Source organism: Pelophylax lessonae (genome assembly GCF_965119305.1).
Source record: "Pelophylax lessonae genome assembly, contig: HAP1_SCAFFOLD_1200, whole genome shotgun sequence".
Taxonomy (NCBI): Eukaryota; Metazoa; Chordata; class Amphibia; order Anura; family Ranidae; genus Pelophylax; species Pelophylax lessonae.
Genome location: NW_028119183.1, coordinates 1 through 22844, shown reverse-complemented (window position 1 = coordinate 22844; position 22844 = coordinate 1). Strand labels below are relative to the sequence as shown.

The 22844-nt window shown below is 42.6% G+C and overlaps 1 long non-coding RNA gene across 1 annotated transcript; it reads right to left on the bottom strand.

Moving 5' to 3' along the window:
- Nucleotides 1–2406: 2406 nt before the first annotated feature.
- Nucleotides 2407–20256, bottom strand: LOC309544139. Its single transcript, XR_014224832.1, has 3 exons — nt 20165–20256; nt 8503–8586; nt 2407–2562 (listed from the first exon to the last, which is right to left on the bottom strand). It is a non-coding gene; the product is annotated as an uncharacterized lncRNA (long non-coding RNA).
- Nucleotides 20257–22844: the final 2588 nt, after the last annotated feature.

The window sequence follows — 22844 nt, the reverse complement described above, 5'->3', positions numbered from 1 at the left end:
TGAAGAGCGTCTGCAATCGCTCGATTTATTCTCCCTGGAGAAGAGACGCCTGAGGGGGGACATGATAGCAATTTATAAATTTCTCAATGGGGATCTTAGCTTAGAAAAAAAGCTGTTCATTCGAAGGGATTGCATGAGGACAAGAGGGCATACCATGCGATTAGAGAAGCGTTTTAACCTCAGGCAACGAGGGGGGTTATTTACTGTTAGGGCTACAAGATTGTGGAATTCTCTACCACAAGAGGTGGTTTCTGCGGGTAGTATGGTGGCTTTCAAAAGACTCTGTAACTATGTAACCTCACCCAGCGCTCAAGCACTCCTATTGTGCAATGTTAGATGAAGTAGAAATATCAACTCCTAAAGAAGCTGCTGCCTAAATATAATCATAAATTAAAAAGGGTGCATAATACCTCCACAATGTCAGGGATCATATACACAAGCAGCGCTAAAAACATATCATGATTAAACATGACAAACTATGAGAAAGAAATATATATTATATATAAAAGTCCATATAGAATACACAGGGAATATAATGAGGAGAAAGTCTCTATAGAGTCCACAACAAGGATAAACACCAGTGTTGGAGCCGGAAATGAATCAATCCCTTTACCTCACCGTGTGATCCTCTCCCCAGGGAAACGCACTTACCGGAATCTGGCATAAGTGAAGCCAAACAGCAGATTCCCAATCCCTAGTGAATCCGGACCATAATCTCTCAGATGTTCACTCTCAGAAAACATATAGCTGTTCACAAACAACCAGGTAAAAAACAGCATAAGATCAAAATGTGTCATGCGGCAGCATCAGACATATTAGGGAGCCTACCGGACTTCTATTATGCTCATCAGCATCCGGAAATCCACGGAAACTACCTAGTCTCCCGCCTAGCGTCCGGCTGCCTGGGTGACTGCGTTGCTCACGCCCTGACCGGTTTCGTCACTCAAAGACTTCTGCGGAGGGCATACTTCCAGCGCCAGTAAGTATATTGACCTTAAAGCAGTAATAAACCTAAAAGCAAACATTATATTACAGCTTACCAATTCTTAGATGGTATAGCTGCATTGGTTTCCTTTTTTAGGCTTTCTTCTATTTTCATTTGGTGATCCAGTCTGTTTTTCACAAGAACAAGGTCTCTTGCAGTTACAGGGATGAGACCGACCATTTAACACTGACAGGGGTATTTTCACAAACTCTGCTTGCTCTGTTGGAGTCCTGCTCTCCTCCATGGGGAGATCTGATGAAAATGCACAGCCTGTCCATTTTCATCTGATCAAACCCACTGGATGGTTGGCCAACGTATCGCCATCTGTCTGTTTTCAGCGGATGGTGTTGGATCCGATGCCAGGCGGGGGTCAGTGGACACATGTCCGCTTACATCCGCCTCCCCATAGAGTAGAATGGGTGGCTTGATCAGGTCTGCCTGAAAAACGGATAGGTGGACCTTGATCGATCTGATCATGTGAAAGGGGCCTAACACTCAATTCCCCCCGAACTGACCATGTTGCTGTACAAATCTGCCCCCTCGGCTCCTTCATCCAAATACAGGAGGTGTTTTACTGGCCAGATCACTGGGTGAAAAAAGCCTAAAAAAAGAAAATTAATGAAGCCATCATATCTTTTGATTGGTAAGCTGCAATATACAGTATATTTAAAAACTGTATATTGGTTTGATACCACTTTACATGTTGGCGAGCCAGTGAGTACATCCATAGAAGAGTTTCATGATTGGTGTCAAAGAACTGGTTGCTAGGCATTTATTTCATTGTAGACATTCAACATTGTAACAACCATAACCTGCTGATACCAAGGGGAAGTGTCTACAATAGTCATGGGCATATTATTTTTTGTAGTACTATTATGTAAAGTAGTATTTATTAAATGTATTTCATATATTAAATGTTTAGGGGTTAATAGACAATCTAAAACATCATGAAGGGGTTGACGAGGTCAAGAGTTTGGGGACCCCTTCTTTAAATCATTTGTATACTTCCACAATCATAAAAAAACTTCAAAGTTCAGTTCTGCTGTGGTCAAATATCTTGGAGTTGTGTCACGCCAGTGTGGCCAAAGTTCCCAAACCCAGCAGAAGATGTAACTACTGGCAAAGGATCAAGGGAAGGTGAGTGAATTTCTGGCAAACCAACTGGTATTTTTCTATACTTGCAGGGTCTTTTAAAGGGATAAAACACAGGAAATGTGCATGTATTGCAAAGATATTTTACCTTGACATACACTTTAACTGAAGTATGTCTTCTGGCTCAGCTCACATTGAAAAGGATATAGTTTGTTATGGCAGAAAGGAGAAATATGGGTAATAGGGTGCCCTGTTTTTTTTTTTAAACAAACATCTCCATCTCCATTTTAATTTAACAATTGTAGTAAGTTAGGATTACTGTTTGTTAGGATTGTCAATTTATTCTATTATTATTAGGAATGTTCATAAGACAGAGCCATGTTGCAGAGCATTTTGTGCTTGTAGTATAACCGCCTCCTTGCTGGGACTGGATCATACACGTTAAGGATGCTGAACATGTAACGACGCTCTCCTTCAGACAGCCCCTGGAAAACAACAAAGGAAGATCCAAGTTTTTGCTATTAACTTTGGAAGCAAAAGATTAAAACAGTTTCTATGTTGCTAATATTTATTATACATTAACATTAATTGACCTGGACAAAATAACGGAGTGGGCAACAACTTGGCAAATGAGGTTTAACGTAGAGAAGTGTAAGGTTTTGCACTTGGGGACTAGAAGCATAAAAGCACAATACACGTTAGGAGGGGAAACCTTGGGGGAATCAAAAATGGAGAAGGATCTGGGAGTCTTGGTTGATGATAGATTAGGCAACAGCATGCAATGTCAGGCGGCAGCTGCCAAAGCTAGCAGAATATTAGCATGCATAAAGAAAGGGATGTATTCCAGAGATAAGACTATAATCCTTCCACTTTATAAAACTCTGGTCCGACCGCATCTGGAGTATTCTGTCCAGTTCTGGTCGCCAGTCCTCAGGAGGGATGTGTTGGAGCTGGAGAGAGTCCAGAGAAGGGCAACTAAACTAATTAGGGGATTGGAGGACCTTGATTATGAAGAGCGTCGGCAATCGCTTGATTTATTCTCCCTGGAGAAGAGACGCCTGAGGGGGGACATGATAGCAATTTTTAAATATCTCAATGGGGATCTCAGCTTAGAAAAAAAGCTGTTTAGTCGAAGGGATTGCATGAGGACTCGGGGGCATACAATGCGATTAGAGGAGAAGCGTTTTAACCTCAGGCAACGTGGGGGGTTCTTTACTGTTAGGGCTACAAGATTGTGGAATTCTCTACCACAAGAGGTGGTTTCTGCGGGAAGTATGGTGGCTTTCAAAAGACTATTGGACGTGCATCTCAAGGATCAGAACATTCAGGGGTATGAGAGATGATTACAGCCACACACACCTACACAGGTTGAACTGGATGGACTATTGTCTTTATTCAACCTCACCTACTATGTAACTATATATGTAATTAACATTAGTCCCTGACCTCAAAGAGCTTACAATCTAAGGTTCATACATATACATACTGGAGTCAATTTAGACAGGAGCCAATTAACCTACCAGCGTGTCTTTGGAGTGTGAGAGGAAACCCACACAGGCACAGGGATAACTTGCAAACTCCAGACAGGTAGTGCTATGGTTGGGATTCTAACCAATCAACCTAGTGCTGCTAGGGGGAACAGTTAACCCCTATAGCCCCGTACACACGCACAGATTGTTGGCCGTAAATTGTTGGCCAACGTCCGATCTGCCGATTGTAGGCTTGTTAGTATGATGCTTCCCGACAACCAACTGCGAATTTTCGGCCGAAAAAAATCTGGTGTGCGCGCTATAAAATTTTTATTGGCCAACAAAAAACGTCCGATTGTTCCTCAGTCAGTACAGATTTCGGCAGACAAAAATCAGATGAGCAAGACTGGGCATGCTCAGAGAAGAAAAAACACACCGAAAGTCAACCAGAACATGACATCACTTCTGAAGTTGGTTTTTGTTGGCCAACAAAAGTCCAGTGCAAGTCTAGAGCACATTTCAACCAACGAACAACACTGGACAAAAGTTGGCCGATCAGTTGGCCAACAATCTGTGCGTGAGTACGGGTCTTATGCGTACTCAGCATTGTATAGAAAAAAAATGCTCACATATTTATTTTAAGCTTTGGACTGGGACTGCAACTTGGGACTGCAAAGTCTCATGACAAGTCCTAGATACAAAAAGCAGTGCCAATAATGAAAAATAACATTTAAAGTCCCAAAGGAGAGTCTTTAAAAGAGGTAAGATGGAAATGAGGTCCTCCAATCACCGGTATACAGAGTCGGAAAGACGTTCAAAATCACCACGTGGCAGTTAAAAACTGCTTACCAGAAAATCTGACCCTCCTCAGAGCGGTCAGAAACGGCAGGGATACCACTGACAAAAGTGACTGGCGTAGAAGTTGTATGGACCTTCCTCCTCCTTCACAGCAAAAGTACCTCAAGAAAATCTGAACCTCCCTTTACAGAGGGGTCAGAAACAGCAGGGACACAATTAGCAGAAAGGGCTGGCATAAAAGCAGAATGGACCTTCCTCTTCCTTCATAGCAAAAAGCCACCATCCGATGTATGGATGGCTGATCTGATCGGCCCGTCCCTCGTATGTCATCTACATCGGCCGATCAGCCCCCCATAGGATGACGATTACCCCCCATACACCGGGCTCCGGGCCAGTCTGGCAGATCCTCTCCGGACACAAAGGTTACTTTTGGTTTTGTTTTGTTTTGTTAAACAAAACCAAAAGTAGCCTTTGTGTCCGGAGAGGATCTGACAGACCAGCCCGGAGCCTGGTGTATGGGAGGTGATCGTCATCCTATTGGGGGGCTGATCGGCCGATGTAGATGACATACGAGGGACGGGCCGATCAGATCAGCCAGGATTTAAGATACATCGGAGGTGGAATTTTTGCTATGAAGGAGGAGGAAAGTCCATTCTGCTTTTATGCCAGTTATTTCTGCCAATTGTGTCCCTGCTGTTTCTGACCCCTCTGTAAAGGGAGGTTCAGATTTTCTGTAGGTGCTTTTGCTATGAAGGAGGAGGAAGGTCCATACAACTTCCAAGCCAGTCACTTGTCAGTGGTATCCAGGGCCGCTGATAGGGGGGGACCACCAGCCCTCTTGTAGGGGGCTCGAGCACACAGGGGGGCCCACACAGAGAGGGGGATTAGTGATGGACAACAAATACAGAAATCTTCCTCCAGCACCTGAATCTGATCTGTCCCTCTCCCTGCTATCAGCTTTTATCTGCTGAGAAAGAGACAGTCGTCCCTCACTAATCCCCCTCCCTGTGTGGGCCCCTCCCAGCACTTATCTCTGCTCAGGAGTTTATTTGTAAATTGTAACTTTGTTTCTCTCTCTCTCTGTCTCTCTGATCACTGAGCTCCAACTGCCCAGCCTGTATATTTTTATCATCCCATCTTCTTTTTTTTTTAGATTTAGCAGGAATTATGCGAGTTATGTTATATTTGTGTCTGATAATAGTGATTTTGTTGTAATTTTAGCTAAATTTATCTTTAATATTTTCTTGGGGGGGGCCCTGCCAGGTAGTCTGTATGGGGCCCCGCGATTTCTAACAGCAGCCCTGGTGGTATCCCTACCATTTCTAACCGCTCTGTAAAAGGAGGGTCAGATTTTCTGGTAAACAGTTTTTAACTGTCACGTGGGGATTTTGAACGTCTTTCCACCTCTGTACACCGGTGATTGGAGGACCTCATTTCCATCTTACCTCTTCTAAAGACTCTCCTTTGGGACTTTATTGTTGTTTTTCATTATTGGCGCTGCTTTTTGTTTCTAGTATTTGCCATTGGGTGTGTAATCTGCCTATATAACTGGCTGCCTATCTGTCATAGTGATCTATTTAATTTTCAGATTCAGAGCGCAGATATCCTCAACTATGTTTTTGTCTCATGACAAGTCGTATCCCTTGATTTCCAATGAGTACCATTCATATCTGTGCGACTTCAAAGTAGTCCCTGCACTACTTTGGTCTGGCTTTGATGCGACCTGAGGTCCATGGACCTCAAGATTACACAGGCATTGCTTAAGTCGCGTCTAAGTCGCGCAACTTTCAGGTCATGCAAGTGTGAAAGAGGCCTTATTTTCTGTAACAAAAGCATTGGTAGAGGGGGTATGATAATGGAGGGTGGGGTATTGCCCCAGTCTCAGGTAAGGATATGCTGAGGATAAAGTTGGGTCTAGCCAACCCTTATTAGCAGCTCTTTGAGGTAAAGATAGCCCCAAGGTCATCAGGATATCGTCTATACAGGACAGGGCTGTGGCCGATTCCTCACCCATACAATATTTACATGCACAGTCATCTCCTACACACTAATACCTAGTCTATGTTAATCATACATTCATAACCTTCGACAATGGCGTGATATGATAACCAAAATTAGGCTCCAGGTACAGGAAATGCTACTTTATATAATACCCGATTATAGAATTTTCTCATGATGGCAAATTAGACATGCAAAAAGTATAACATACAGAAAATCCCACAGCGCAAAAGGAGGCACAAAATAAATGTATGCAGCAGTACATCTAAAGGTTTCCTCCAAGAGCAATCACAAATACAGTAATTATAAAACAAAAGTTCGGTCATGCTGCATTAATTACAAAAAATAACTGGCAGTTGCCTGTGTTGTAATAATCTGAGTTGCACCTACTGTATATAAAAGTAGGTATTGCCATTTTTTGGTCTAAAATGATCAGTATGACCTATCAGTGGTTTATAATCCATGTTAGAGGATCAGACCATTATTATTAGTGGGTTTTATTGCAGTTTGGCAATTATTATTTATTATACTATATCAGAACCATACTGTCATTTATTGTTTGGAATTAATGCAAGCGTGACTTAACTTGCAAAATGATAACATGTGTGGTAGAAAATAAAAAATATTCCACAGACAATTTTTCTGCTGTTTGAGGTTTGTTGTAAGGCTCCTTTACGTTGGGTATCAGATTGCTGTTTTCTGGTCAATGGGTAGACTTGTGTTGGCTATAGGCACAATAATAAATGATCAGATGTTCACAGGTTCGATTGTTTTAAAGGATTCAATTAATTTAGATTTTGTGCAAGGATCAATCGTTTCTAGTCAATAAAAACAATGATTTATTGATTTCAAATAGACACAATCCTTTCATTGAAATAATCTTTATATCATTGCATATGTGGCTGGTATTAGATCCTCTATTGCATCGTTTTTCATAGCGGATGGATTATTCTTATTTAGAACTGTAGAAAATAAATAATACATACAATTGTAACAAATGTTGGCTTAAAGTGATTGTAAAGTCTCAGCTTTTTTTTTTTGTTAAAAAACTTAAAAAACATTTTAGGGCTGGTTCACAGCAGAAAAACACACTCCAGATCCGTTCCAGATGCGTATTTAATGCATTTTTGGCACGTTCCAGTGCGTTTCCTGATGCATTCCAGATATTTTTCTTCTTTTTTACATTGTACAGGGGGCCAGTGCATTCCGTGTGCATTTCTTAAGCCTTTTACTGCCAGTACAGTCCAGTGCAGGAAAAAATGCAGCATGTTCTACTAAAGAGCCCTGAAACTGACTGCACTGGTGTTGATGTCAACGTTTTGGATCAAGTGGTCCATTGTGGCGGTGGGGTTATGGTATGGGCAGGTGTATGTTATGGACAATGAACACAGGTGCATTTCATTGATGGCATTTTGAATGCACAGAGATACCGTGACGAGATCCTGAGGCCCATTGTTGTGTCATTCATCCACGACCATCACCTCATGTTGCAGCATGATAATGCACGGCCCCATGTTGCAAGGATCTGTACATAATTTCTGGAAGCTGAAAACATCCCAGTTCTTGCATGGTCAGCATACTTACCGGACATGTCACCCATTGAGCATGTTTGGGGTGCTCTGGATCGGCGTATACGACAGCGTGTTCCAGGTCCTGCCGATATGCAGCAACTTCGCACAGCCATTGAAGAGGAGTGGACCAACATTCTGCAGGCCACAATCACCAACCTGATCAACTCTATGTGAAGGAGATGTGTTGCACTGCGTGAGGCAAATGGTGGTCACACCAGATACTGACTGGTTTTTGGACCCCCCCAATACAGTAAAACTGCACATTTTAGAGTGGCCATTTATTGTGGCCAGCCTAAGGCACACCTGTGTCTAATCAGCATCTTGATATGCCACACCTGTGAGGTGGATGGATTATCTCGGCAAAGGAGAAGTGCTCACTAACACAGATTTAGACCGATTTGTGAACAATATTAGAGAGAAATCGGCCTTTTGTGTACATAGAAAAAGTCTTAGATCTTTGAGTTCAGCTCATGAAAAATGGGGGCAAAAACTAAAGTGTTGCGTTTATAATTTTGTTCAGTGTAAATCTGTCACAAGCACTAACCCAATTTCTATGCCCGTTTTTTTGCTCCTCTTTGAGATTACTTACTTGCAGTAATGGATTCTGCCTTTCAAACTTTGGAATCCTCACTTTTTCTATGTTATGTTTCATTCTATGCAGCTCACCTGTATCCTGAATGAAAACAGTAGGTAAGTAAATATGTATAACATCATAGTTTCCTTGCCACATTTTCAAGCTCAACTCCTACCAAAGGTTTTTTTTATTACCTTCTGTTTTTGTTTTGTATGCAGTGGAAATAGTATAAAACCCAGTGGCGGCTGGTGCTCCATTGGCCGGGGGGCAGCAGACAGACCACACCATACCATAACCCCCACCGGACCACACCAACATGCACACCATACCATACCCCCGGACCACACCAGCCCGCAAGCCATACTTTCCCCCCCCCTTACCGGCTCACTCACCCTGGACATGTGGAGGGCAGGCAGGCAGGCAGCAGGGGCGGATTCCCCCTCAATCTCCTGCGTCTCCTGTCTCCTCCCTCCCTCCTCCTCCTTGGCCAATGGCATGGCTTCTCCTTTTGGCAAATTGGGAAATGGGTCTCAGGACCTGGTTCCTGATTGGCCAGGGGGAGGATCCGTGTGACAATAGCGAATATTCATTCGCTATTGTCACACAACTGGGTGGGCTCACGGCGCAGTGCTGCTCTGCGCCCCGAGCCCACCCTTTTCCGAAGCCTATTAGAGCTTCTAGCTCTAATTACATGCTTCAAAAAAGAAAACCCATTGGAATCTATGCGTCCGGTGCCCTGCATGTAGATTAGGGGGCAGGACGCATGGATAGGGGGGCCCCCAATGGACGAGCTGCCACTGATAAAACCAATCTTGAGCTTTTAGTGCTGTCTCTTTCCCCATTGAAGAAAATTCCTTTGACTTTCTGTCCCAGTGATGGAAAATCTCTTCAATCATAACAGAGACACAGGCACCAATAAAATCAAGCCGCAAAATGATCAGGCGCCAATTAAAAGAGACAGAAATTGGAATAGGCAAGTCTAATAACAGCACTGTGGTTCATAGCTGCTAATGAAAAGCTCCGGGAAGGAGTGGCTCAAGGATAGCAACAATGCTTTCTTAAAGCGCTTATAACCAGGCTGAAATGTCCTGAGTATATTAGTGTATGGCTGGTGTGTGGTAGTCTGAGAAGGTGGGATTTGAATGTTGAATTTGGTTTTATTTTTGAGGGGTTTGAAGTATGTGTGTGTGGGAGGGGTGTTTGCCACAGTTTGGCAGGCACCAGCAAAGATGTTGTGTAGCTGGACTGCCCGAGGGGCTAGTCAAAGGATTAGTGCAGGGATCCTCAAACTACTGCCCTCCAGCTGTTGCAGAACTACACATCCCATGAGGCATTGTAAAACTCTGACATTCACAGATATGACTAGGCATGATGGGAATTATTGTTCCTGAACAACTTGGGGGGGGGGGAGGGGATGTTTAGGGGGAATGGGAGAGTGTGTTCTATGATTGACAGCAACCCAAGAAAGACAACAGGTGATCGTCCGAGGAGACGCTGCATCTGTGTTGGGGCGGCTGGCGATGACGTCACTCACCGCGTAGGGCTTTCTGTGTGTTGACTTCTTGGGTCTCCCTCTGAATACCTGCAGACAGTCACTAGGGGGATTTTTCACACATCCATCCTTACTCCCAATTGTTCGTTACTCAATAAACAGTCCAGGGGATTTGGTTTTTTTATTTATTGTGGAAATTGGATGGGTGAAGGCAATAGTGGGATACTCCAACTTATCTACTCACAGTAGATGAGGACAACTCTCACTTGGCCTCACCAGGTTATTTGTGGAAGTAGAAACACTGCTTTAACCATACTGCCACTTGTATGGAAGAATTAGGTCTTCTTGCTCTCTTCAGCAACAGACTTGATGCAACTACTTTATCTTCAGGATACTCTCTAGCATCCTCTTGACTGACACCCGTCCACTGAGTCTTCTAGCTGAAGGGAAGGCCCTCTCAGGACAGGCCCCATGACACAGATCTGTACTCACTGTATGAAGGATCAGATTCTTTCCAGTGTCTCCCTTCCAGTCAGCTCTGCAGGACATCTGGGTTCAGCTCCTCCCTGACTCAGGCCCTTAGGTCGACCACCTGAGGCCACATTACAACTCCTATCGAGGAGGGGCAGCTGCCCCCTCCCTCCAGGACCCCACTTTCCAGCTGAAAGACTCCAAGCACATGTGCCCTTGCCATTTATACAGTATCCCAACATGCACCAAGGCACTTACCTCTGCCACTCACCATGCTGTACTAAATGCCTGTGCACTCATTTGTCAGGTTTCCTCCCACTGTACAACATGCCTCTCTATTGGAATAGCATGAAACATTTCAGACAAGCTGAGCTCCACCTGAGCACCATGAGCAGACCCTACCAATGGATCCTGCTCCCTGGTTGGCAGAGAGCAATATAAATGTACCTGGCAATCTCTCTGGTAAGCAGAAAGACCCAAAAACTATACTTTCTCTTCTATCTAGGAGGCTGCTACATATATAAACACTGCTCAAAAACATTAAAGGAACACTTTTTAATCAAAGTATAGAATCAAGTCAATTAAACTCCTGTGATATTGATCTGGTCACTTAAGTAGCAGAAGGGGTCGTTAATCAGTTTCAGCTGCTTTGGTGTTAATAAAGATGGGCAACAATGAGATGACCCCCAAAACATAATGGTTTTACAGGAGGAGGCCACTGAAATTTTTTTCACTACTCATCTCTTTTGACTGTTTTTCACTAGTTTTGCATTTGGCTAGGGTCAGTATCACATCAATACATGCCATTGGCAGAAGGTTTGCTGTGTCTCCTACCACAGTCTCAAAGATCCTGGAGAAGATTTCAGGAGACAGGCAGTTACTCTAGGAGAGCTGGACAGGACCAAAGAAGGTCCTTAACCCATCCACAGGACTGATATCTGCTCCTTTGTGCAAGGAGGAATAAAATGAGCACTGCCAGAGCTCTACAAATAGACCTCCAGCAGGCCACTGGTGTAAATGTCTCTGACCAAACAATCAGAAGCAGACTTCATGAGGACGACCTGAGGGCCCAACGTCCTCTAGTGGGCCCTGTGCTCACTGCCCAGCACCGTGGAGCTCAATTGGCATTTGCCATTGAACACCAGAATTGGCAGAATTGGCGGGTCCACCACTTGCACCCTGTGGCTTTCACAGATGAGAGCAAGTTCACATGTAACAAAGAGGTCTGGAGAAGCTGTGGAGAACGTTACGCTTCCTGTAACATCGTTCAGCATGACTAGTTTGGTGGTGGGTCAGTGATGGTCTGGGGAGGCATATCCATGGAGGAACACACAGACCTCTACAGGCTAGACAATGACACCCTGACTGCCATTAGGTATTCGGATTAAATCTTTGGACCTGTTGTCAGGCCCTATGCTGGTGCAGTGGGTCTTGTGTTGCTCCTGGTGCACAACAATGCCCGGACTCATGTGGCAAGAGTATGCAGCCAGTTCTTAGAGGATAAAGGAATTGATACCATTGAATGGCCCTCACCCTCGCCTGACCTAAATCCAATCGAACACCTCTGGGACATTATGTTTTGGTCCCTCTGATGCCACCAGGTTGCACCTCAGTCTGGTCAGGAGCTCAGTGATGCCCTGGTCCAGATCTGGGAGGAAATACCCCAGGACACCATCCGTCGTCTCATTAGGAGCATGCTTCAACGTTGTCAGGCATGCGTAAGCACGTGGGAGCCATAGAACCTACCAAGGATCATTTTGAGTTGCTGCAATGAAATTTCAGCAAAATAGACTAACCTGCTGCATCATTTTTTCACTTTGATTTTAGGGTGTCTGAATTCAGCCCTCTGTAGATTGATAATTTTCATTTCCATCAAACGATGTGGCGTCCTTTCGTTCCAAATACATTACCCAGTCCGTATCAGTATAGATATCCAGCATGAGATTTTTCCCCATTGAGATCTGATGTGTTTTCAAAGTGTTCCTTCAATTTTTCTGAGCAGTGCATATATACATATACAGTGCCTTGAAAAAATATTAATTTCTCTTGACATTGTATTTTATTGGGATTTTATGTGATAGACCAACATGAAGTGGCACATACTTGTGAAGTGAGAAGGAAAATGATAAATGGCTTTCAAACTTTTTTTACAAATATGTGAAAAGTGTGGCGTGCATTTGTATTTCGCCCCCCTGAGTCAATACTTTATAGAACCACCTTTCACTGCAATTACAGCTGAAAGGATTTCTGGGTATGTATCTATTAGCTTTGCACATCTAAAGAGTGACATTTTTGATAATTCTTCTTTGCAAAATAGCTTAAGCTCTGTCAGATTGGATGGAGAGCATCTGTGAACAGAAATTTTTAAGTCTTGCCACAGATTCTCAAATGGATTTAGGTCTGGGCTTTGACTGGGCCATTCTAACACATGAATATGCTTTGATCTAAACCATTTCATTGTAGCTCTGGCTGTATGTTTAGGGTCGTTGTCCTGCTGGAAGGTGAAGCTCTGCCCCAGTCTCCAATCTTTTGCAGACTCTAACAGGTTTTCTTCTAAGATTGCCCTGTATATGGCTCCATCCATCTTCCCATCAACTATGACCAGTGTCCCTGTCCCTGCTGAAGAAAAGCATCCCCACAACATGATGCTGCCACCACCATGTTTGACTGTTTTATCTCTGTCCCCCACATGGCTTCTCACAAACTGCAAATGGGACGACTTATGGCTTTCTTTCAACAATGACTTTCTTCTTGCCACTCTTCCATAAAGGCCAGATTTGTGGAGTGCACAACTGATAGTTGTCCTGTGGACAGATTCTCCCACCTGAGCTGTGGATCTCTGCAGCTCCTCCAAAGTTTCCATGGGCCTCTTGGATGCTTCTCTGATTAATGCTCTCCTTGCCCGGCCTTTCAGTTTAGCCTTTTCTGCAGTTGTGCCACACACTTCAATTTTCGGATGATGGATTGACCAGTGCTCCGTGAGATGTTCAAAGCTTAGGATATTTTTTTATAACCTAACCCTGCTTTAAAAGTCTCCACAACTTTATCCCTGACCTGTCTCGTGTGTTCATAAGCCTTCATGATGTTGTTGGTTAACTAAGGTTCTCTAACAAACCTCTGAGGGCTTCACAGAACAGCTGTATTTATACTGAGATTAAGTTACACACAGGTGGACACTGTTTACTAATTAGGTGACTTCTGAAGTCAATTGGTTCCACTAGATTTAAACTAGGGGTATCAGAGTAAAGGGGGCTGAATACAAATAGATGCCACACTTTTCACATATTTGTACAAAATTTTGAAAACTATTTATCATTTTCCTTCCACTTCACGATTATGTGCCACTTTGTGTTGGTCTATCATATAAAATCCCAGTAAAATACATTTACGTTTTGGTTGTAACTAGACAAAATGTGTAAAATTTCAAGGGGTATAAATACTTTTTCAAGGCACTATATATATATATATATATATATATATATATATATATATATATATATATATATATGTGTGTGTGTGTGTGTATACAGTGGGTAACATAAGTAGTGAACACAATAACAAAGTAAAGGAACCAGAAGATTGGAGTGTATCTTAAGGGTATTAATAATTATTGAATAGAGTACAATATGGTACCGACGTCCCTAGTAGTGATCACGGGAGATGCAGATTTATCAGCATGTACAGGCTTGCTGATTTATTCCACCTTACATTATCGGCAAGACAGACCCTTCCATACTCTGGTAAGGATCCAATCGTTTGGTAACATCGTTATCCTGCGACTCTCTCCACTTTCATCTCTCCTGTGATCCATCCAGGAGCACTGGGGAGACATTCCAATACAGTGACCATCCTCATGGATCATATACTCCTGGAACAGTCATTTCATGCTTTTTTGTGATACATCCATCCTCTCCTGTGGCCCCCTTATATTTGTGTTTTGGACGTTCCAAGTATACAACCTTTTGATTTGATAATTTGTCTAAGAGTACCTATATGACCATTTCTGCTGCAGCTACATGCCCCTGAGGAAGCTACGGCGAAACATGTTGGGAGCTGCCTGTGGATAATAGCCAGCACACTATCCGGCTTAGTCATTTAAAGTCACCCGTGACATATCATTTTCATTGTTTCTATACATGTAATGAATATTTCCAATTATCGTTTATGTATGTTGTCTTTTTTGTCTGTTGTTTTTATATTTATTAAAATTCATTGATTTTATCTTGCCTTTGAGCACTATTTACTACCTTGTACCATTAAAGTCCCACTCCAATCCCTAGCCCTCCTTTTTGCCACTCTGGTGGCCGTGTACATCAGAGAAATTCTGATATTTAAAGGAACCAATGTGCTACCAAATAAGAGTTAATATCTAAAATTGCTATGAGCTGTGTATAACAGAAGAAAATGGATATAGCAGCCAATCCTTATAGTGTAACCACATAGAAAGATAAATAAAAGAATGGAGCAGCGCTATATCAATAATACAATAATGAAAAATTCTAATAAGGTAATGGTAAACTGCTAAAATAAATAAATTAACCACTTGCCGACCGCTCACTTGAGCTCTACTTCGGCAAAGTGGTTAGCTATCGTCCAGCGACGTAGACCTACGTCGCTGGACTCCTCCCCTTGTGGGCAGCGCACGCGCGCCGCCGGAGGCTCACTCCCGCTGTATTCAGTCACAGCCGGAGGTCGGGCCAGGGGAGGAGCGGCGGCGATCACCGCCGCTCTTCCCCGATCGTCTGGGAATCGAGTTTGGAGATCCGCCCGCTTGTGTAAACAAAGCAGGCGGATCTCCGAAGTGACAGACAGTGACAGATTGCAGGGTTCAGCATAGTTGAACCTGCGATCTGTCCCTGTGTCACTCAGTCACCTCCCCCCACACACGTTAGTAAGCACCAGGCATACATTAACCCCTCCCTCTCCAATAAAATTAACCCCTTCCCTGCCAGTGTCATTTTACAGTAACAGTGCATATTTATAGCACTGATTACTGCAGTAATGTCACTGGTACCCCCAAAAGTGTCTAAAATGTCAGTCAAGGGTCCGATCTGTCCGCCGCAATGTCGCAGTCCTGCAAAAAAAAAAATCGCAGATCGCCGCCATTACTCGTTAAAAAACAAAAAAACAAAAATTACAGAAATCTTTCCCTTAGTTAGTAAACGCAATAACTTTTGCGCAAACCAATCAAAATACGCTTATCGTGATTTTTTTTACAAAACATAGGTAGCAGAAAACAAATTGGCCAAAAATGTCAAAAAATTTTGATTTTTACCATTTTTTTGGGGGAATTTCATATAAAAGTTAAAAATATTGTTATTTTTTCAAAATTTACGCTCTTTTTTTTGTTTATAGCGCAAAAAGTAAAAATTGCACAGGTGATCAAATACCACCAAAAGAAAGCTCTGTTTGTGGGAAAAAAAGGACGTCAATTTCGTTTGGGTATGGTGTCGCACGACCGCGCAATTGTCAGTTAAAGTCGCACGGTGCCGAAACGCAAAAAGTGGCCTGGACGTAAGACAGCAAAATCCTCCGGTGGTAAAGTGGTGAATAATTCACATGCTTCAACGCATATACCATGTATATACAAAATGTATGATGCAAATGTTCATGTCCAAACAGATAGAACATCAACAACTGTTTAACATATTATCTAATCAAAAATGTCAGAGTCACAATATATATATAAACATCATAAGTGAAGCTCCAAAAAACATATATAAAAGTGTCCAAACTCTGTAGTGCAATAGTGAAAAGTAATCAGCAAAAAATTGTTGAAGAAAAAAAAACTGTGATCCAAACAGTGATAGCAAGTGTCTTTTTCCCCACAACCGATATCCAACATTGAGTGCAATGGCCGCTCACCTTAGAAGGAATAATAAAACGTTTTTTCAGTGGTCAACTGTTGGCTGAAGAGGGCATCACTCCATAACTGGTAAAATGCAGCTCATAAAGATAGAATTGGAATCTCCATAGTGTGATATTGTAAAATAAGGCTTTATTATAATACGGTAATCGCTTATAATTCAATGTAAAACAACAGGTGTAACCTATGGACCAAACCGAGGGGTCCTAGGGAGATTGCAGCTGAAAATTCCAAACTCTTGGTCTCAGCCGTAGACCGGAAGTGACATCAGCCGGGTTGGATGTTCAATGTTGGATATCGGTTGTGGGGAAACTTGCGATCACTGTTTGGATCACAATTTTTTTCTGATCACTTTTCACTATTGCACTATGGAGTTTGGACACTTTTATATATCTTTTTTTGGAGTTTCACTTATGATGTTTATACATATTTTAGGACTCTGACAGTTTTGATTGGATAATATGTTAAACATTTGTTGATGTTCTATCTGTTTGCACATTTGCATCATATGTTTTGTATATACATGGTATATGTGTTGAAGCACGTGAGCTATTAATTTATATATTTTAACAGTTTACCATTACCTCATTAGCATTTTGCATTATGTTATTATTATATTATTGATATAACACCGCTCCATATTCTTTAATTCATTTAAGTATTGAACATGTCACCATTTATCTAGGTAAATATATTTCTAAACGTGCTATTGACGTAAAACTTTCACCACATGTTGGCAACAACCCATGCAATCCATACATACAAATAAGCCAAAACAAATAAGTTCAGATTAAGTTATGTGTCATAAAATGGAATGACACGGGGAAAAAATATTAAACACATGCAGAAGCGGAGGTGCAAAAGGCATAGAAAACCAAGACACAAGCTGAAATCTATCAGTATTTGGAAAGCAATCCTGCCCCTTGTCAGTGCAAATCAGCTGGTTCAGTCTCAACAGATAGCCTATAAAAAAGGTGTCTCATTACCAAGGGGTCACACAAGAAACACCACCCCAAAAACACCATACCAACAGTGAAGTTTGGAGGTGAGAACATTGTGGTGTGGGGCTGTTTTTCAGTATACGGTACTAGCAAACTTCATGTCATTGAAGGAAGGATGAATAGAAAAATGTACCAAGACCAGGGCTTTTTTTCAGCAGGAACGCGGGGGAACGCAATCTCGAGACGTGAGACTTTTTGGATCTATGAGCTAAAATGTTATAGGCCGAGAGGCCATAACATTGATTGGGACATCAACTCACATATTAATAACAGCTAAAAGTACAGCCAGTATTTTCCCTTATAATAACAACCAGCATGAAACACTTTAGTACATTTATTCATCATACACACATATTTGATAAACTTTGTATTTTAAATTGTGTAATTTTAATTTTGAATTTTAAATTTGTATTTAAATTTATATGTAATTTAATAAGTTCCGGCACCTCTAGCACTGAATGTATGTAATGGCAAGGAGTGCTGGGTTGTGCTACATTGTCTATTAATACTGGCTGCCGAGGGATCTATTGTTGCCGGGGGGGATCTATTCCTGCAGGAGGGTTTATTGCTGCTGGGGAGATCTAGTGTGGTTGCTGGGGGATCTATTGTCTCTGGAAGAGATCTCGTTTTGCAGGGGGGTCTATTGTTGCTGGGGTGGGTCTTATGTTGCTGAGGGATCAGTTGTTGATGGGAGGGATCTACTGTTTAGGCAGCAGTCTTGATGGAGGGTCTATTGATGCTGTCTGCTGGGAGATCTGTTGTTGCTGCTGATGGCCCATTGTCTCTGGCTGGATCTGTTGTTACTGGGAGATCTATTGTGGTTAGCTGCAGGGGATCTATTTTAACTGCTTTTCTGTTATCATTAACAAATTGCATAAAAATTACTTAGTACCACAAATGTTACTTGGATCTGTATTTCCAAAAAGGGATGGTACTAGGAGGTGGGTGGAACCAAGGTAGGTAGGGGCGTAGACAAGGGGTAAGTCCAAAAGAGGGAGTTCCTGCACCTAGTCTCTGAGAAAAAAAGCCCTGACCAAGACATTCTTGATAAAAATCTGCTGCCATCTGCCAGGATGATGAAACAAGGGTGGACATTTGAGCAAGACAATGATCCCAAACACAAAGCCAAGGAAACTCTCAATTGGTTTCAAATAAAGAAAAAAAAACGTTTATGGGGTAACGTAAAAATGCTATGTATAAGACAAGGCTTGGGAGCCTTGAAATTTCAATTTAACTTTAAAAGCTGTAACATCTTTCATTCTCCTGTAACATGTCCTGAAACTCTTATCTTCTACTATAGGATATCTCCAGTTTCTGACCAGTTCTTGTAGCTCCCCCCTTCTCTAACCATCTCCCGTGGCATTTCCCCCGTCTCTAATGGTCACCTCTAACATGTCCCCATTCTCTGTCTCCTGTAGAATGTTACCAATCTCTGACGGTCACCTGTAGCATGTTCTCATCTCTATTTCCACAGCATCTCTTGTAGCATATCCTCAGTATCCAATTACTCCAGTAGCAAGTCCACAATCTCTGACTATCTTCTGTAGTATGTCCTCAGTCTCCAACTGGCTCTGTAGCACATCTGCAGTCTTTCAGATCTGGCCAGATCTCATGTCTTTTTTTTTCTCCATCAATCAGAGGGCTGATGTTAACCACTTGCCGACCGCTGCACGACCTTTACTGCGGCGGTGCCTCCGTCGCTAGCCTGTGAGGCTCTGGGGAGCGAGCGCGCGCCGCCGGAGGCACGCTCCCACTCCTGCTCGGTCACAGACCCCCCTGCGCATGTGCCCGGCGGACCCGATGTCCGCCGGGCACACGCGATCGTCCGTTACACCGGGAGAAAGGCAGGCGGCTAATGTAAACAAAGCCGCCTGTCCTTCTCCCCTGTGTAAGAATGGAGATCACACGGTTCTGCTGTGTAGGACCGTTGATCTCTGTTCTTACACCAGTAGCCACATCCAATCACAGTTAGAATCATGCCCCTAGGGACACACTTAACCCCTCCCTCTCAAAAAAAAAGTTAACCCCTTCCCTGCCAGTGTCATTTTTACAGTAACAGTGCATATGTATAGCATTGATTACTGTAGAAATGTCACTGGTAGCCCCAAAAGTGTCAAAAATGTCAGTCAGGGGTCCGATCTGTCCACCGCAATGTCGCAGTCCCGCAAAAGAAATTGCAGATCGCCGTCATTACTCGTTAAAAAAAAAAAAAACAACAAAAATGACAAAAATCTTTCCCTTAGTTAGTAAACGCGATAACTTTTGCGCAAATCAATCAAAATGCGCTTTTTGCGATTTTCTTTTTTACCAAGCATATGTAGCATAAAACAAATTGGCCTAAAATGTTAAAAGATTTAGATTTTTACATTTTTTTGGGGGGAATTTCATATAAAAAAAATGTGAAAAATATTGTTATTTTTGCAAAATTGACGCTCTTTTTTTGTTTATAGCGCATGATCAAAAAATTGCACAGGTGATCAAATACCACCAAAAGAAAGCTCTGTTTGTGGGAAAAAAAGGACATTAAATTCATTTAGGTACAGCGTCGCACGACTGCGCAATTGTCCGTTAAAGTCATGTGCCGAATCGCAAAATAGGCCCTGGTCAGGAAGGGGGTAAAATCTTCCGGGGCTTAAGTGGTTAAAAATGTGAATTTATTCCCCCATCCACACAAGCAAGATAGATGGAGGATTCCTCCCTGCTGTGCCATTGTATTCTGATAGTGGATCTCCTCCACTGATTGACAAAAGTTTTCCAACATAGAACTAGGGCCAAGGACAAAGGATAAGGGGAAGCTTAATTCTCCCTTTAAACTTATTATAGCATGATAGTAAAGAGACTTCTCACCATGTGGTGGTTAAGATGTCACTTGTCCTTAGCCTGAAAAACACAAGAAGATGCAATCAATTCATATAACGGTGATAAACAATTTACTAAACTGCAAAGTATTACATTTTGCACGTCTCAAAAAACATTATCCCACGCAAACTGTCGGTGTACGCATGCTGAAATGACAGAAAGTGCACAAAGGCAAACTGTCCCTGAAATGCAATTGCTGGTCATTGAGCTCAGGAGTCATGATATGCAGGGGTATTGCCTACATTACCTACCAAATAATCATAAAAAAATAAAACTTAAATTTGGAAAACTAATGGACAGACTTTTTTTTAAAAAGGCAACATAAACAAATTTCAATGCCAATAATGTTCGAAGACAAGAATCCTTGCTACTTAAACTTTTTCAAAACTTCCAAAAGAAAGCTCCATCTGGCTTGCCAGCATCTAAAATATCATCTGCAAAAAAATAAATAAAAAATGCTTATGATGTCGTTGGAGCATGAACATTTTCTCTATCTGGCTCATTCAAGGCTGTTGTCCACTGCCTCGTAGATGTTGGATCATCACTCGATCCATCCAAAAAAAGTAAGGATCCAGAAACTATGTCTACTGGTACTTAAAAAGTCATATCTCTTAATCCCTTTGGAGCACATGGCAGTTAAAAGAGATTTCCATGTGAAGACCAATTCACTATATAACAATGGTTTAAACTATCTGCATATCTATTACAAACTGTTATAGCAGGGAACAAAAAGGGGTATGATCACTGTTGTATTTTGGATTTGTGCTGCCCTAGGCAAGTGTAAAATCGGATGCCCTCCGCCCCATCTAAATTTGTCCCACCCCTTCCTGTCCGTTGACACCTGCTGCCATCTGATCCGATCCTGTCCTCCTATGAGTTTTTAATATATTGTGCGACAATAAATTGCATGTCAATACTACACTTAGGTGGCGCTTCCTTCTTTCCCCCTTCTTCATTTCCAGATACAGAGCTTGCTAGACTCTGAGGACTGCTGCCACCTATATACTTATATATATTTTTTATCTCATATTGCCTACCGATGGACTATTAATGCATGGACTTATGTACATTGATGTTTTTTCTTTTGCGCCAGATACATTGTGTTTGTTCTGTATGATGACTTGTTGGGCCTCCTCTGATGGGATTGTAGGCCACACCCTCGCCCAATTATGCTATAACTTAAACTAGTGAAATAAACCAAACAGATCCACAGTATTTGGCAAAGAAATGGCCGCGGCACACTTTATTGGTTTCAATATAAGTAAAGCAAACATTTAAAATGATCAAATAATAATAGTTAAAGCCAAAACTCACTTAATGAAACCATAATTGTAATTGCTCAGTTTTTTAGAACTCGAGCAAACCATAATCACAAGATTTAACCAACAAAAATACAAGTCCCCACCAGCCGGGCTTGAGCATCAAGAACGGCCCTGCCCCACCACCGCGGCCTATTCAATACCATACTGCAGACCTAGGTTGAATATATCGAGACCCACATCAGAAAGGTGAACACCGTCCTGCCGATACAGCCCTTGTATTCCGCCTTCCAGATCTGCATGTCGCTTATTTCTTCCTCTCCCTCCTGGAGACTGCGAGGCAGCTCTCATCTTCTTGGGGCGGCACATGCGTGCACCCATCTTCCCAGCATCTTGCACTCTGTCTGGCCGCTCTGCCTCCCACTCGCCATCTTCCACATAACGCTGCCTTCTCTCCGGTGCCCGACTCCTCAGTGGCGGAGAGCTCAGTTCTTCTGCTTCCATCCTACGCATGGCCTGTACTGGCTCTTGGGGGGAGGGGGGTCCGCCACACCGACATCCAACATGATCCCGGCCACATGCGAATCCTGCTGTCCTGTGCTGGTAAACTGCAAGCTTAAACACCGCCGCAGCCAGTCCTCGCCGCCCGCTCCTTCCGCCTTTTCAATTAGCTGCTTCAGCAAAGCTTCCATGCTGAGCAGGTGTAACGCTCCTGCGTTTTATGTATGATGTGGATTTTCAGCTGCAGAAATATTCCACTTCAGTAGTCATGTAGAGAAACGCTGAGACACCATTCCCAACTCTCAATGACTCATCATGTGTGGATGATCTCAATTCAGCAAGTAAATACACACACTCAAGATGTTTCCTAGAGTGACTTATGTATATAGTAACACAGTGATGATAGGCTGAAGAGACAGGTTGGGTAGAGATGGTAGATGACAGACACTTGAAAGGAAATGTTCTTGAAAGTAAGATAGTAGCAGATGGGATGCAGATAGTTTTAGCAATCATGTATGGTAGCAGATGACAGAGTAGCAGGTGGACATACAAGAAAGATCAACCCAGTGCAAGAACAGGTGGTAGTAGGCTCAAGAGCTAGCAATCTTAGATAATGCAGATGTAGTAATAGTCCTTAGTATGCAGAGCTAGATAGTGTAAGCTTTTGTATGAAAGTTATAGAGGTTTCCCCTGTGGGGTACTTATCACTAATAGCAATGTAGCAGAGGAGAGGTTCGGCAAGAGCGGATGATCCGGTAGCGGGATACAGGGATCAGCGCAGCGTGGTTCCGACAGCGAGGTATGCTTGCAAGCATGAGAGCTTCAAGACAGTTTAGCATCAAGGCACAAAGCAGTTTGAATGAACACATGTGAGTGAGAGCCGGCGATCTAAATAGCCATCCAGTCCG